We start from the raw sequence: 15,768 nt of genomic DNA, 5'->3' as shown, positions 1-15,768 counted from the left end.
AAAGAAGGTCTTTGCAGATGATCAAGTTAAGATGAAGTGACTGGGGGGCCCCAATCCAGTAGGACTGGCATCCTCATTTATACAAGGAGGAAATGTGGACACGGAGAGACTCACACAAGGAAACGTGATGTGAAGACCCGGTGAGACGGTGACCAACTGCAAGCCAAGAAGGGATGCTGAGGAGTGGAAGCCAGGAGTGGAGAATAGCACAGATTCTCCCTCACAGCTTCGGGAGGAACAGCTCTGCTGATGCTTGATTGTGGACATTGGGCTTCCTGAGCTGAGAACAGACTTCCACGGGCAAGACACTCAGCTGGTGGTGCTTTGTTACGGCGGCCCCAGGAAACAAACATTTCCTTAAAGGCTAAAACCGAGAAGGTTCGGACGCAGATCCCTATTCTCAGAACTCACTCCCCTTAACGCTGTGTGGGCGCTGCTTCCCGGGTGCCTCTCACATCTAACACGATGCGGACTCAGAGCACACAGAGGGTGAGCTCCCGAAACACAGGCACGAGGCCTTCACCGCGAAACTCGGCCAGCCTCCACGCTCACTGAGTGTACTTTCCTAAGAGCCCAAACTATCCGGCATCGCCCGATCCTGCTCGCCATTCTTGAAGGATCAGGCTGACGTCGGCAGGCAACGGGTAATTATACCTCTATATCCACCGTGCAATTTACTAAATCCTGCTACGTCACCTTAAGAGCCACGCAAAGGCATTTCTTAATGGCAATCAAATCACTGGGGCTTTCACGCTAGCTTTCACTAAGATACTGGAGCTACCTGAACATTGCGATTAACTAGGAATGCACTCAAACCATTAGAAAATGGGGGGAGGGTCTTGGGAATAAAAGGACAGAGCAGAACGGAGACCCTGTAAGAGACGGCAGGCAAAACCCCCTTGTTCTCAGCCCAGCGGTTACCTTGGGAGCTCTCGAGGCAGCGTTGATCTCCCCAGAAAATCAAGTTCCTCCTGGTGGGGCCCAACTAGTCTGCAGCAGTATACGCACCAACGAACAAAATAATTACTAATGCAAATGAATGCCCATCCCTAGTCACAGCGCTAAGATCAAACTCCAAGGAGAAATTTCCAGCAGCTAGTAGGAGCTGAGTGAAAACCAGCCAAGGGTGGGAAATCCCAGCTTGCAGGAGGACTGGGAAGTACATGGACTGCCCAGAGACATGGGGGACAACTGGAGAAGGGGGAACGGCTCCATACACAAGGTTCCTGCGTGATCATGGGGAAGACGGGCCGGACCTTCTGCACAGGAGGGAGGAAGGGCTGGCAGCGAACCATGCAGGCCGGGGAGGCCACTCAGACAGCGGAGGCCTGAAGACCTCCTCCCTTCCCACACTGGCCAGATGTGCCCGGCGAGTCGGCATTTAGGGTTTTAATGTGTCTTCTCTCACAATTGCCTCTCACCTCTGCTGATTCAAGAGAGTCATTCTGGGAAAAGACCAGGGAACAGAAAGGCTGTTTTGGAAACATTTCTTTTTATTACGAGTGGGCTGAAGTTTCCACAGCCTGGGAGAAAAGCTGTGTCACCATCTGCATTTAGAGAGCATGCACATTCAGCATCCGGCCTCCAGCCCCACAGCCGAGGCGCAGAAAGGCCAGTTCTGCTCCCAGAGGCCTGTGTACTCGTCTGATATAGTCCTTGGCTTTCTCACCTGATCCTTGGTAAAATATTAAAAACTCATCCCCATCTCCTTCCTCCTGCTCCTTGGACCACAGTGGAGACTAAGTTGGGGTGATGGCACGGCACGAGTTGGAAACGCGTGTTGGGGTTACAAGTGTGTAATGCACTCCGAGGAGTAAGGTGGGTGACAGTAAGGGCCATGGGCTGGTGCCAGGCCAGTGCACCCTGCAGGCACTGCAGCCCAGCCGGCCGGGCAGGTGAAAGAGGGGAACTATGAGCGAGGCTTGGGGTCAGGCCAGGCCTGTAGGCACACGGGTCACCGGCAGTAAAAGGAAGAGCCTTCCCTTGCAGTGTGGCTGGTCATTGTCCCCACTCAGACACAGGGCGTGCTTTCTTTAGGTGGGACGTACAATGATCAAAACATGACAACCAGGATGAAAACTTGGCAGACAACTCAGGCGTCCCCTCAGCTCCCGTTTATAGAACGTTACAGGACACATTTGTAGCTACTACCCTTCTCGACCTGTGTAGATGGAGCCTGGTCAGCATGACCTGTCTGTGGGGTGAAGACGCTGGGTCACTGGCTGTGGCTGTCAATCACTGAACTGTGCCGTGTGCAGCAGAAACCCAGGAGATGGTCTGCCGAGGTCAGGGCCCTTCCCCTTCCAGTTACTGTTCTTGTGTTTCCTCTGGCCGGCTGTCCCTCCCAGTGCTCTGAGCCACCGTCAGTGCCCCGTAACACCCATGAGCAGCTGGAGGGAAGATGCCAGAGTGTTTAAACCAACAAGCTGCTCCCTGCGTCCACACCGAGTGTGCGGGCACCAGCCCCGTGCTCTCCCTCTAATAGGACCTAATCACTTTATTGTAACAGCTTATTGAATTGTGTGTCGATCCAGCCAAGCTGTGCGCTCTGGGTCAGCAAGGGCTGTGTCTGTCTGTCAGTATCCCAGCCCCCACCCACAGCCTGGAATGCAGCAGCAACCGCTCAATGGACACTAGTCAACTGCACAGAGGGCTTCGGGGTGGCTCCCATCCATCTCCTTCTATATGAATGGGGCTGCTTCCCAAAAGCAAGACATCTTATGCTCATATCCTTCTCATTTCCAGCTGGTACAGGCATATGCTCTGACAACCAGAGTTATCAGAACTGCAGTCTTCCTTAATTTAAGTCGAGAGGAAGGACATTCACTAAATACACAGGTACTGAGCCTTTGCCAGGAATACAAAGAAAAGCAAGACTGTCGCTGACCCCAGCAGGTTTACAGAAATGGCAAAGACGAGTGAAATCAAAGAGACTATGATCCAGGGAAGACAGCAAGAGTCATTGTTATGGGTGGAACTGAGTCACCCCAAAAGATGTGTTCAAGTCCTAACTCCTGGTACCTGTACATTTTACCGTATTTTGGAATAGAGTCTTTGCAGATGTGGCCAGGATGAGGTCACACTGAATTAGGATGGGCTCTAACTCCAATCACTGGTGTCCTTATAAGAGGGAAATTTAAATCCAGTACAGAGACCCCGACAGAAGAGGGCCACATAACAATGAAGGCAGACATTTTTTGCAGGAAGGCAGCTTTAAGCCAATGAAGACTGCCAACAACCTCCAGAAGCTAGGAGAGGGAGGAAGGGGTCTCCGAGGAGAGGGAGGAAGGGTTCTAGGAGAGGGAGGAAGGGGTCTCCTAGGAGAGGGAGGAAGGGTTCTCCTAGGAGAGGGAGGAAGGGTTCTCCGAGGAGAGGGAGGAAGGGTTCTAGGAGAGGGAGGAAGGGTTCTAGGAGAGGGGGAAGGGGTCTCCTAGGAGAGGGAGGAAGGGTTCTCCGAGGAGAGGGAGGAAGGGTTCTCCGAGGAGAGGGAGGAAGGGTTCTCCGAGGAGAGGGAGGAAGGGTTCTCCGAGGAGAGGGAGGAAGGGTTCTAGGAGAGGGAGGAAGGGGTCTCCTAGGAGAGGGAGGAAGGGTTCTCCTAGGAGAGGGAGGAAGGGTTCTAGGAGAGGGGGAAGGGTTCTAAGAGAGGGGGAAGGGTTTTCCTAGGAGAGGGAGAAGGGTTCTAGGAGAGGGGGAAGGGTTCTAGGAGAGGGAGGAAGGGTTCTAGGAGAGGGGGAAGGGTTCTAGGAGAGGGAGGAAGGGTTCTAGGAGAGGGAGGAAGGGTTCTAGGAGAGGGGGAAGGGTTCTAGGAGAGGGGGAAGGGTTCTCCTAGGAAAGGGAGGAAGGGTTCTAGGAGAGGGGGAAGGGTTCTAGGAGAGGGAGGAAGGGTTCTAGGAGAGGGAAGAAGGGTTCTAGGAGAGGGAGGAAGGGTTCTAGGAGAGGGAGAAGGGTTCTAGGAGAGGGGGAAGGGTTCTAGGAGAGGGGGAAGGGTTTTCCTAGGAGAGGGAGAAGGGTTCTAGGAGAGGGGGAAGGGTTCTAGGAGAGGGAGGAAGGGTTCTAGGAGAGGGAAGAAGGGTTCTAGGAGAGGGAGGAAGGGTTCTAGGAGAGGGGGAAGGGTTCTAGGAGAGGGGGAAGGGTTCTAGGAGAGGGGGAAGGGTTCTAGGAGAGGGGGAAGGGTTCTAGGAGAGGGGGAAGGGTTCTAGGAGAGGGGGAAGGGTTCTAGGAGAGGGGGAAGGGTTCTAGGAGAGGGGGAAGGGTTCTAGGAGAGGGAGGAAGGGTTCTAGGAGAGGGAGGAAGGGTTCTAGGAGAGGGAGGAAGGGTTCTCCTTGGAGAGCAGGGAAGGGTTTTCCTAGAGTCTTTGGAGAGACATGGTACTGCCAACATCTTGCTTTCAGGCTCCGGCCTCCAGACTGAGAATGTGTTTCTGGTTTAAGGCACGCAGTCCTTGGCACTGTGTTACAGCAGCCCTAGGGAACCAGTATGCCCAGCAACATTCGTTGGCTGCTGGGTGTGTGTCAGGCACCATTCTAAGTGCTTTCAATGTGTTAATTCATTTGTGTATCACAAGTGCCCCATGAGACAGATAAGGATTATGACCTCTATTTCACAAAGGAGGAAACCGAGATGCAGAGAAGCCAAGCCTCTTGTCCAAGGTTTTCCAGCCACCAAACAGCTAGACCAAGTAGTTCTGAGGCCTCCTGTGTGCACCTTGCCCTGCGGGCCTCCTCGAAGCAGGCTGGGCCCAGTACGGGAGGTCAGCACCACAAGACTCAGACAGGCAACTGGAGATAAAGTGGCGGCAGGGGGCCCAGGGACAGAGCAAAGGGGGCTCACAGAAACACCCATCATTTCTTGCGCGCGAAGGTGTACTGGCTCAAGGTTTATAGAGAAAACCTGGGGTGGGAGCCACAGGGGCTGTGTGCACCATGGGGAGGGGTCTCCAATCTGAAAGTCAGGCTGCCAAGGAGGGGATGATACACCCTACGTAGTTTGGGGGACTCCAGGGATGGGATGAAGGGTAGATAAGCAGGCGGTAACCCCGAAAAAGACCCTCCAGGAAGCTCCAGCACTCACCAGAAGGAGGTGACTGAACATCACCACCACGGCAGGGAGGGTCTGAGGAGAGGTGAGACTAACACACTTGCCCAGGAGTAAGAGGCAGGGCCTGGGGGTGACATGGAGGTGGCGAGCGAAAACCACAAACAAAGACGTTATTAGCTGGGATCCCCAAAATAGGCTGAATGTGGGCAGCATGGAGAAAAAGGAAGGTAGAGGGTTTTCTCCTGGACATGCCAATGTGGGGTACCCATAGGAGGAGCAAACACATGGCTCTGGCAGCGAGAGGTAAATCTCAATTAGATCTGGAATAGACTTTTGGGGAGAGATCCATAGAGAGAGGATGAGATCAAGGATATGGGAAGGAGGCAAGGGTCAAGGGCAGGACCCCAGAGAACAGTTACCATCAAAGGCGGGCCAACTAGCAAAGAGCAGAGACAGATGCAGAGAGAGGCCAAGGAGAGAGAGAAGAGACATGACGAGAAGCTGAGAAATAATGCAGGCCAACGGAAGGAGCTGAATCCCCAAAGCACTCTTGGACGCAATGACCTAGGAGCTCCGCCCTCCAGGGTCCCAGGCACACCACGGCCCCTCTCTCAAACTCTCCTTTAAGATCCTCTTATCTCTGGTCCATTCAGTGACACTTTGGTCCCTTCAACCATCCCGCCATACTGGAGTGAGCCTCTGAGTTTTGTTCCTTGGAAGTGGAGGGGCCAACTGCCTTTGCAGAGTGGAGGCCACAGCAGACAGATACACGCTGCAGGCCAGACGGCACCTGCAGAGCTCAGAGGGGAGCTGGGCAGCAGGAGGGCCCAGACAGCACTCCAGGAAGCCTGCTTATCCCAAGTAATAGTCCTTCAGGTGGTAAGGTAGCAAGTATATTCTACCCGGAACCATTTCTATTTAAACAAACTCACCAATGGGTCAGTGATGAACACTTAGCTCTCAGCTATGGGGAAACACTCTTATGCAAATCAGCTGATTTCTAGACAGTCCCAGAGAACACAAGCTGTCCCTCCACCTGTCCCTTGGGCAAACGTCCGCCCAGCCCCTGCAAGCCAGCTGGAACCCCAGTGTTGTGTTGGTGCGGTAGAGGTAACAGGGCAGTCAGACAAAAACAGGCAGGCAGCAGCCAGCTGCTCCCATTGCTCTCTTTTTTAAAGCAAAGCATAAATGAGCAAAGTGTGTGAATCACCCCGTTTTTCAGTAGGGCCTCTGCTACAAGCCCATACCAGGTGGAGATAAAATGGAACAAAACTTACCCAACAGGTTTCCGAGCAGGAGAATGAGTTCCCCAGAGGCCAGTGGCCTTTTGATAATTCACAGCTTGTTTGCCTTGGAGTTTTTACAGTGACGTAGGGAGAGGTGCTTGGAAAGGGCACCAAGAGTGATCCAGAGCCAGAGGACACCGCCAGAACCAAGGGGAGCTTGGAGAAGCTTCTTTCTTGTCTCCAACTAGAAAGTACCGAAGGAGCATTATTCTACACAGAGGGTACCAAAAACAGAATCAGGAGAAAATAACCACCTACAAGGAGAAGCGGTACAAGAGGCAGCACCTCAAGCGTTCTCCGCCCCTGCTTTATTTCGCCATGGTTCCTGAGCAGGCCTCAGCGGGTTCTTCCTGGCGTTTTCTCTCCGGCCCTCCTGGTGCCCTGCAGGGAGGCTGCAGCCCAGAGTTCATGCCAGGCGACCACACAGCCCCAGCTGCATCAAAGGGCCTCCCTCCCATCAAGGGGCTGTCCCAGCCCAGGGCTTCAGGCTGGCTGAGCTGCGAGGCGAGGCTGGCAAACAGGCCTTCTTTCTTTCAGCTTATATACATCCTGCAGTGGCCCCTCAAGCTGTGCCACACCTCTCCGGGCACCAGCTCCCACCTAACAGCTCACGACACTGTTCCCACCCAGGCTGGAGAGGAAGGCCACACAGAGGGCCACGTCCCAGAGCAGCTTTCCTGACAGCTCCGAAACCTCCGAGCCACCCAGCTGCGGCTCTTCCTTTCCCATGGGGGTGCAGCTCACAGGGCACCGGCCACCCCCCACGCTGGTCCTTCTTGGCCTCCTTCAAAGAGTCCCCTCCCCTGACTGTCTTTGATGTCCAACCTCTCCGGTGTCCATCCCTGCTCTGCTGGTCTCCTCGCTGGCACATTCTCCTCAGGTGCCTGAGTCCACCCTGGGAATGGCTAGGAGCATCTCTCCTGATGCCCAAACCTTGTCTCTACTCTGCCTCCTCAGCATCACCCACAGTTGCCCCCACGGGCTCAGGATGGCCACAGCCCGGGCTCAGGATGGCCACAGCCTCTCTAGCACTGCACGCCTGGCCTCTTCTTCCCCAGATAGCAAGTGGCAGCGCCCAGAAATCCCTCATCCTAAACTCCTCCTTCCTCCAAAACCAGTCAATCGGTTCTCTAGGTGAAACAGCAAACTTTGTCTGGAAAATGATTTCTCCGTATCACCACTGCTGACATTTGGGGCCGGATCCGCCTTTGCTGTGGGCTGTCCTGGGCACTGTACGATGTGCAGCAGCGTCCTCAGGCTCTACCCACCCCATGCCGGTTGGAACCTCCTCCCTCCTCCCTGAGTGATGACAACCACAAGTCTCCAGACATTGCCAAATGTCCCTGGGGGGCTGGGAGAGGCAAGGTCGCCCCAGGTGAGAAGCCCTGTGGTAAAGGGTCAGTCAGTATCTGGGGCTTTTCAGGCCATTTGGTCTCCACTGCAACCTGGAGGAAGCAGGGAGGAGTTGCTCTGGACCCCACCTGCTGTCTCTCCATCTCTGACCAGCTCCCCTCTGCGCCCCCCACCCCTGCCTTTCTGTAGGGACTCACATGTCTCACCTGGACTCTCCCCCTCAACTGCCTCCACTCCCTCCCCTCTACCTGATTTCTCAGATGTGGGTTCACCTGACCCTAGGAAATGGAATTCATTTCCATCCTGACCGAGAAGACGACACCCTTTACCCACGGCCAGGCCCTGTGCTAAACGTTCCGTCAGCTCATTGAAGTCTCTGAAGCAGGTCCGATGAGTAGAGGAAATGGAATGGATTTAGAGAATGAACTTGTCTAAGGACACACAGATGCAGCGTGGCACCCCCAATCTTCATCACTAAACACCAGGCACCATCAGCCATGTTGCTGCTGTCACTGAGGTCCTGCCCTGGTCCCCCTCTCTTTATCTCCCCTAACCCAGCCCCTCTTTGAACCCCCAGGCAAAACCCAGGTGGAGGGTCAGAGCTGGAGGGTCTTGGCAGCCGTGCAGCAGCACAGACGGATGCTTCCATTTGGGAACAGGCCTCACGCCCTTGGCCTTGCCAGTCTCATCTGAGAGCCCGCAGGGTGCTGGCCCAGCAGAAATCTAGGCTGGGCGGCCCCTGGCAAAGCAGAGCGAGGCGGGGGCCCTGAGTCCACGGGCTCCTGAGGACACAGGCCCCTGAGAGCACAGGCCCTCTGCTTCTGAGAGTCCTGTGGTCCAGCCCAGCACCATCGGGACCTTCATCCGCTGGCTTCCTTCCGGGAATGCTTTTGTATCACAGCTAAAAATCCACTAGGAATAAAAGGCACTATGCTTCATTTCCTAAAACAAAATGCTACCCCACAGATTTCTGATGGATCCACTCTTGACCAAACCCACAATGCGTATGATACCCCCCCAGGCAGCAAGGAGCCACTCTGAGATTTTCTGAACACACCCATGCCCATCCCAAAGGAAAAGGGCAGGTCAGAAAAAAGCCTCGCGGAACAAAGCCCGTGAAGACAAAGGAGACCGAGGCTGACTCCCATCTCCCACCTGCTGTCCTTTTTCCATCCCGCTCGCTAGGTCAGAAAAGCTGTGGCCAGCGTGTGCTCTGGGTACAAAGCAGGCCCCGTTCTCAGGTCACTCCGCTCCAGCCAGCCCAGCACCGTGCCAGGACAGGCGGCTCCTGCCCAGGATGAGTGGCTGGGGCCAGACAGCGGCAGGGGCTGGGCGGGCTTCCTACTCACCCAGGGATCAAAACCTGCCCCTGGCGACTCCCACAGCCAGGAACACAGGCAGGCACGCAACAGCGGATGCCAACTGCAGGAGCTAAGAGGGCTTGGCTGTGTGCAGCCCCCACAAAGCCAGCCTGCTTGGGACCCTGGGACGGCCAGCGCTGGCTTGTTTATAATGGGCCACCTTCCCAAAGCCAGCATGCTCCGGCTCTCCTCCCATTCTGCCCCCACTGCATTTTGTAAGATGTGTGTGAAACCTGCAAAGCCTGGATCCCTGGGAGGGTTCAGCAAACAAGCGCTTCCTTTGAAGCTCTGAAAGGCAGAAGCACAAGAGAGGTCAGCCTGTAGCCTGGGCACAAGGAAGCCGAGATCAACAACTAAGTGGGGTGGTGGAGGCGGGGGTTCAGCAACTCTGAGGGGTTCATGGTGTCAGGGGAAGATTTGCTGAAATGCAGATTCTGAGCCTGCCTTGGAGATCTTCACTCAGTCGGGCTGAGACACCACTCAAAGGTCCCAACAGGAAAGGGGCAATTTACAACAGAGCAGGGACCCCAGGGGGAAGTGATGCTAGAGAAGCCTCTACTGGAACCTGGGGGAGACAGGGACCCCCAGCCAGGGGAGCTGGAGTCAGCCCCAGACGAGGGGCTCCCCTGACACTTCCCTCTCCACCGCAAGCCAGAAGGCAGAGGAGCCCCTGGGGTGCAGCCAATTCAGACCACTCCCTAGGCCAACAGCACAGCAGGGCTGGGAGGGACAGACAGACAGACAGACATGGCCAGCACGGGGGAGGCCCAGGAAGCTGCTTTTTCACCACAAGCCTCCTGTGTGACACCTGGGCAAACACCTGGTCTAGGTCTGTTGTTGACTACCCTGCTCTCCACAAGCAGCGCTTCCTCGCATTCCTGTGTTAACACCCAGGGCGATCTGCAGGCGGAGAGCACCTAGCACAGGCCTTTATATGACAGCGACCCTTGCAGGTCCATGCCAACAGCGAGTTCAACAACAGACCATGCCCTAGCTCCTGGGAGATCCATAAAATCCTGGGGATAGGCATGGGATGGGGCAGAAGGAATCAAAAGCCTGGGACCTCTCCAAGAACTTGGGAATGAGAGAAGACAGCTCTTAGAATAGAATTAGATCATACATGAATCTTAGTAGCACCAGTCAAAAGAGCCAGAAGGTGGCAATGACCCAAATGTCCATCAACGAATGAAAGTGTAAACAAAAAGTGATATAGCCATACAATGGAATATTATGCAGCCATAAAAAGGAATGGGATTCTGACACATGCTGCCACGTGGATGAACCCTGGAAACACTCTGCAGTGAAAGAAGACAGTCACCAAAGGCCACATACTGTATGGTTCCATTTATAAGTCATGTCCAGAATACACAAATCCATAGGAATCCATAGACACCAACAGCAGAGCAGTGGCTGTCAGGGGCTGGAAGGAGGGGCAGCGACTGCTAATGGGGGCCCTTTAGGGTTGAAAAAACGTTCTGGAAATTGATAGAGGTGGTGGTTGCACAACTTTGTGAATATTCTATACGGCACAGAATTGTGATATTTCAAAATGGTAAATTATATGTTATGTGAACTTCATTTCAATAATTTTTAAAAAAATAATGAAACCCGATAAAGAAGCAAAGTCACTCTAAAGAGGCCCAGTGCCACCGAGGCCACTACAGGCAATGACACCTTAAGAAGCTGCCCACGAGGAACCCATCTGGGGCTAAAATATTATACACATGCACAGAGAACAGTCTGGAAAGATACATTGATTAAAAATAACTGGGACACGGACAGCATTTTTTTAATTATGAGCAATAAACTACTAAAGCAGAGAAAAAGAAAACCTATGTTTAGTTAGGAGTTAGGAGGGTCCCTAGTCAGTCAGGCCCAGGGACAACGCCACCAACAGGAGAAGCCGTGGCAAACTTCACCGAGTGACAGCCAGGAGCTGGGAGCGGTTGGGGTGCTAACAGGGAGCCCCAAAGCCTGCAGTCCCACTGGAGCAGTACACCCCACAGAGGGCAGTTACCCAGGGCCATCTTGGGTGGGTTTTAGGACTCTAAAAACCCAACTCAAACCAGCTAAGAAAAAATAGGAACAGACTGTGGCCCCTAAAATCACACCGAGGTAAGGACAGGGCTGGGGCCATCCCTGGAGCCAACTGGATGCAGACACTCCAAGTCCCCCAGCCTCTAGCCTCTGTCACCATCGCTGTAGGTTCAGCTTCTGTATGCCAGAGCCACATCTCCCTGCATAGGAGTGTGACTGGGAAGGCGTCACACGCCCATAACTGTGACTTCTCACTCCCACTTTACAGATGAGCAAACTAGGGCCCAACAGAGGTCAGCGAGCAGAGCCATGCAACTGTTCCTCACCAAGATTCGACCCCCTCTACCCCCAAGACCAGATAGTTTAGTTCCAGAGTCCAGGCTACACACAGGTGCCGGCAAAATGGGAAGAAAACAGGGTCTGCTTCTCAGCAGATGAAACAAACTGTAAACAGACTGTAAACAGCCCTCATTCTGCTCTCATGTCCCTGACCTGTACAGTGAGGACGCATTATCTGCACCTCCAAAGTAGCCCCTTTCTTCCTGTCAAATGAATACATTGGTACCCTAGATTCCATGGCCTGGGTTTGTAGGATCGAAGTCCACCCCAGAATCTGCTGTTTGAACGCCAGGCCCTGGCCAGAGGAGAGCTCTCCTCGGTCACACTGGTTCCAGCCCTTGGGTTCTACCTCCCGGGTCCCCACTATGGAGGACTGAAAGGACAGGGCCACACTGGCCCTGCTGCCAGCCACACCCCATCCACCAAAGTCCTGGGTTTATTCGATCAGAAGCCTATTCACGTGTGTTAGCTTGAAGATTTTCTAAAGAAACGTAGCATCCGAGTTGGGCAAACTATTTCATAGCAACTTAGATGCAGACCTGCCTCCTGGCACACATCTATGCCTGGGCAGATGGCAGCCAGGTTCAAGTTACTTCAAGTTCTTTTGAAATCAAGAGATCAAAGGCAGAACGGAATCAGCATTCCCGTTAGAGGTTCATCCGGGCCGTCCTTGGAATCTGCTACTGTCAGCCAACTCCTCCCTCTGCTGACAATTCTGGAATCTTGTGTGGCCTTCTGTGATCTGAACCCAGCCCATTTGCTCTGGGTACACTATGTCATGGCACTGGGATCAGAAGTTTCTGTTTAGGCCCATCCCTGTCAAATGCCTGACCCTTTTTGTTTTCCTTGTTTTGTTTTTGAGACAGGGTCTCATTCTGTCATGCAGGCTGCAATGCAGTGGTGTGATCACAGCTCACTGCAGCCTTGACCTCCTGGGCTCAATCAATCCTCCCACCTCAGCCTCCTGAGTAGTTGGGGATACAAGTGTCACCAGCACGACTGGCTAACTTTTTGTATTTTTTATAGATACCAGGTTTTGCTATGTTGCCCAGGCTGGTCTTGAACTCCTGGACTCAAGTGATCCGCCTGCCTCAGCCTCCCTTGGATTACAGGTGTGAGCCACTGCATCCGACTTGACCTTGGTTTGATGACTGTTTAGCTTCTCTGAGGCACAAGTTTCCTCATCTGCAAAACGAGGCTGCTAATGAATACTTGGCTCAACCCACCTGTCCTTGAGAAGATTATGCAGCATAACAAACCCAAGAGAGCTTGGCAATCTATAAACCACTGTGCACAATGTAAACATAAAATAAACCTGCAGGAGAGTTCTTCAAACCCTGCATAGTAACAGTTCTCTCCCGCAGCTTCCTTTTCGCCAAATCTGACGATGGCCCCAGAATTGCATCACTTAAAAACTTACCCTCTGGCCCCCGTGTGGTGACTCACACCTGTAATCCCAGCACTCTGGGGAGGCCGAGGCGGGTGGGTCACCTGAGGTCAGGAGTTTGAGATCAGTCTGGCCAACATGGTGAAACCCTGTCTCTGCTAAAAATACAAAAATTAGCCAGGTGTGGTGGCGCACACCTGTAATCCCAGCTACTCTGGAGTCTGAGGCAGGAGAATCACTTGGACCCGGGAGGCGGAGGTTGCAGAGAGGTGAGATTGCGCCACTGCACTCCAGCCTCGGCAACAGAGTAAGACTCCATCTCAAAAACAAAAAACAAAAAGCAAAAACAACAACAAAAAAACACCTAACCCTCCTTTGAGAGCCAATTCATAATTCCTCTTCAAATGCAGCACTGAAATGCCCAGGCTTGAATACCAGGAAGCCCGAACGATTCGTGAGGACTCACGTCTCCAGTCACCTCTCCACGGGCTCCCTGGATGCTGCCTCTTGCCCTGGACTGTGGGTTTCTATTAACCTATCTAGGGGAGCACCTCTGACTCTCAGGTATCGTTCAGAAGAAGACCAAATTCAATGAAAAACCTAAAGATAATGTTCAGAAGCCAGGTCTTCCCTGTTCTGCAAGTGGGCAAAGAATATATGTACTTAATGAAAAGCACAAGAAATAAAAGCTACATAAAGGGAAGGAGAGTTTTACACTCTGGTTTCTGTCAAGTGTCATCTCTGTTTCAGCTGTGCACTCCAGCCACGACATTCAGGCCCCATTCAGGCCCCTTAGGTCCCACCTTGGCTTATCTTATCTCCAAGTGCGATAGGCTTGTCTGAGGCCTGCCTCCAGCTCAGAGGTTGTTAACGTTTTTTTGAGGGTGCAAATCCTCTAAGGAATCGGACAAAGTCTCTGGACCCTCTCTTTAGAAAACCACCTCCACCTGTAAAGTTCTGCATGCAGTTTTAGGGGTTTCACAGACCCTCTCAAAGGGCCACGCCAAGGGCCCAGGAGCCCAGGATAAACACATCTGTTCTGTTACTGATAACAGTTACCTTCAGAAGACCACGGCTGGGAAGAGCAGCAGATGCCCCAGGTCAAGCCAGAGCCTCTGTCAACACTGTTTATAATTAATTTCTCAAAAACTGGAGGCAGAGATGAGGTTGTACGCCCCAGCTCAGACACAAAAGTGAGCACCGTGTAAACGGGATTTATGGGCAATGACAAGGTAACAAGAAAAAGAATCAAGTTGTGTTTACTGAGAGCAAAGTCCAGAGCTGCCTGGGGAAAGGAAAGGGGTCAGAACGAGGTGACGCCTGCCCACAAGCAGCTGGGGCAACTGGGAGATACCACCAGTGCAGAAAAAGGCAGAGACCACATGGAGGCTGCTGGCAGTGGGGACAGGCCCCAGTGTGTGGGGCACCAGATGGAGGGTAGGATGCAGGACAAGTCCCTGGCCTTTATGTCTCTGCTTCCTCCTCTGCCAAATGCAAGGCTGGGCTCCGTGATCTTTAAGTCCCTCTGGCCCTCCAACAGAGTGGAAAGGAGATTCTGGGCACACCACATGTGGGGCTCCAGGACCTGCCTCCATGCAACGGGGACATGAACATCGCAGCTTGACGTCCTCTGTGTCAGTGGCTCAGAGACAAAGGATCAGAGCCCGACCCCAAGATCCAGGCTTCCCCTTCTGGCTAAGCCTCTTGCTGACTTCTTGGAAGGAGGGGCCTCATGTTATTGACTCTGGCCAGTGGATCATGCTAATCCCTCCTCTGACCTTCCTATCCCCTGGAACCAAAGGGCGGGGCCCAGATCAGGAGAGCAACCTGCATGGGAGAATAGCATGAATGAAATGTCAGGGACAGGGGTGGCCCCCCTGGTCACATCAATAACATAAGAGTGAAGCCACACAGCTCAGGCTTGGGGGCCCTCCATAAGCATATGAGAGAAGAGAGGATACAGGACTTGCTTAAAGTGATGGGGTTGTGGGGACTTTCGAAAGGAAGGAAGAAGGGAAGGAGGGAGGGAGCTTGCAGAGAAGCCCAGCTGAGGATGAGTGATACTTCCCTGATTGCCTGGGGGTCCCAGTGGCTGTCGCTGCCTGGCCCAGGCACACCCCCAGCCCGGAAACCCCTATGGCCTCACCCCTCCCCAGATGGATCAGCGGTGGAGACCAGGTACAGGTGAATCAATCCACAGCAGACCCAGAGCTTGAGCTGGCCCAACCAGCTACTTCTGAGACTGAGACTTGGATGCTCAGAAACTCAAAAGCGGCCCAAGGGCAGGTCCTGCAATGGGCTTCTGCACCTTGGCTGGCGGCCACTCCCGGGCCAGGTGTGTGCTGGTGGTGAGCAGCAGAGGCCAGGTGACGGAGCCAGCCCCACAGGTGAGAGGAAAGTATAATTTTTGATGGCCAATTCATTTCTCAAAGTTTGAGAAGACTCACTATGCTCTGTTTCTGGATCATTCCAATAATCCTGCCCCCTTTTCTTCCTGAGCAAGTCTGAGGGTATCTTCAATTCCTTTTTAGTCTTTGAGAACCTTCAGAGACCCAGGTTCCATCTTTGCCAGAGGAAACTGAGGTCCAAGGAAATTCATTTATATAACATGCTATTGTGCCAATAATTGAAATCTGTCTATGCTTAGTCAGAAGCTCTTTGCATAGGTATTTTGCGGACCCAAGAATGAAATACATCCAGGTGCCCTTCTGAAATTGCAGTCAGCCCAGACAACTTTAAGGAATGAACGAACAACAGGGTGGGGGACAACTCCAAGCACAGAGATAGGAAAATCAGGGCTTTTCTGATTTGATGGGAAGGTTCTTCCAAACGGGAGCAGATTTCAGCAAGAGATTCAAAGGCTCTTGAAATAAATCATAGTGGAGTCTTTCTTTGACTGACATCTTTTGTCCCCACAGCCTCAAGTATGTTAAAAATCCCTCCTGTGAACTCACGACATGCTTGCTTT

The 15,768-nt window shown here is 53.1% G+C and overlaps 1 protein-coding gene across 18 annotated transcripts in view; it reads right to left on the bottom strand.

The window, feature by feature from the left end:
* SH3BP4 (SH3 domain binding protein 4) overlaps positions 1-15,768 on the bottom strand; it is a 104,148-nt gene that overhangs the window by 39,728 nt on the left and 48,652 nt on the right. For 8 of the 18 annotated variants that reach the window (XM_077956084.1, XM_077956085.1, XM_077956081.1 and 5 more), the window contains one exon: positions 6,315-6,507. The gene's annotated coding sequence lies outside the window, so the exon portion shown is untranslated. 18 annotated transcript variants of the gene reach the window in all.

Source organism: Macaca mulatta, chromosome 12 (assembly GCF_049350105.2).
Source record: "Macaca mulatta isolate MMU2019108-1 chromosome 12, T2T-MMU8v2.0, whole genome shotgun sequence".
Lineage (NCBI taxonomy): Eukaryota > Metazoa > Chordata > Mammalia > Primates > Cercopithecidae > Macaca > Macaca mulatta.
Note: the sequence above shows the minus strand (reverse complement) of the source record. Positions and strands in the feature narration are given on the sequence as shown.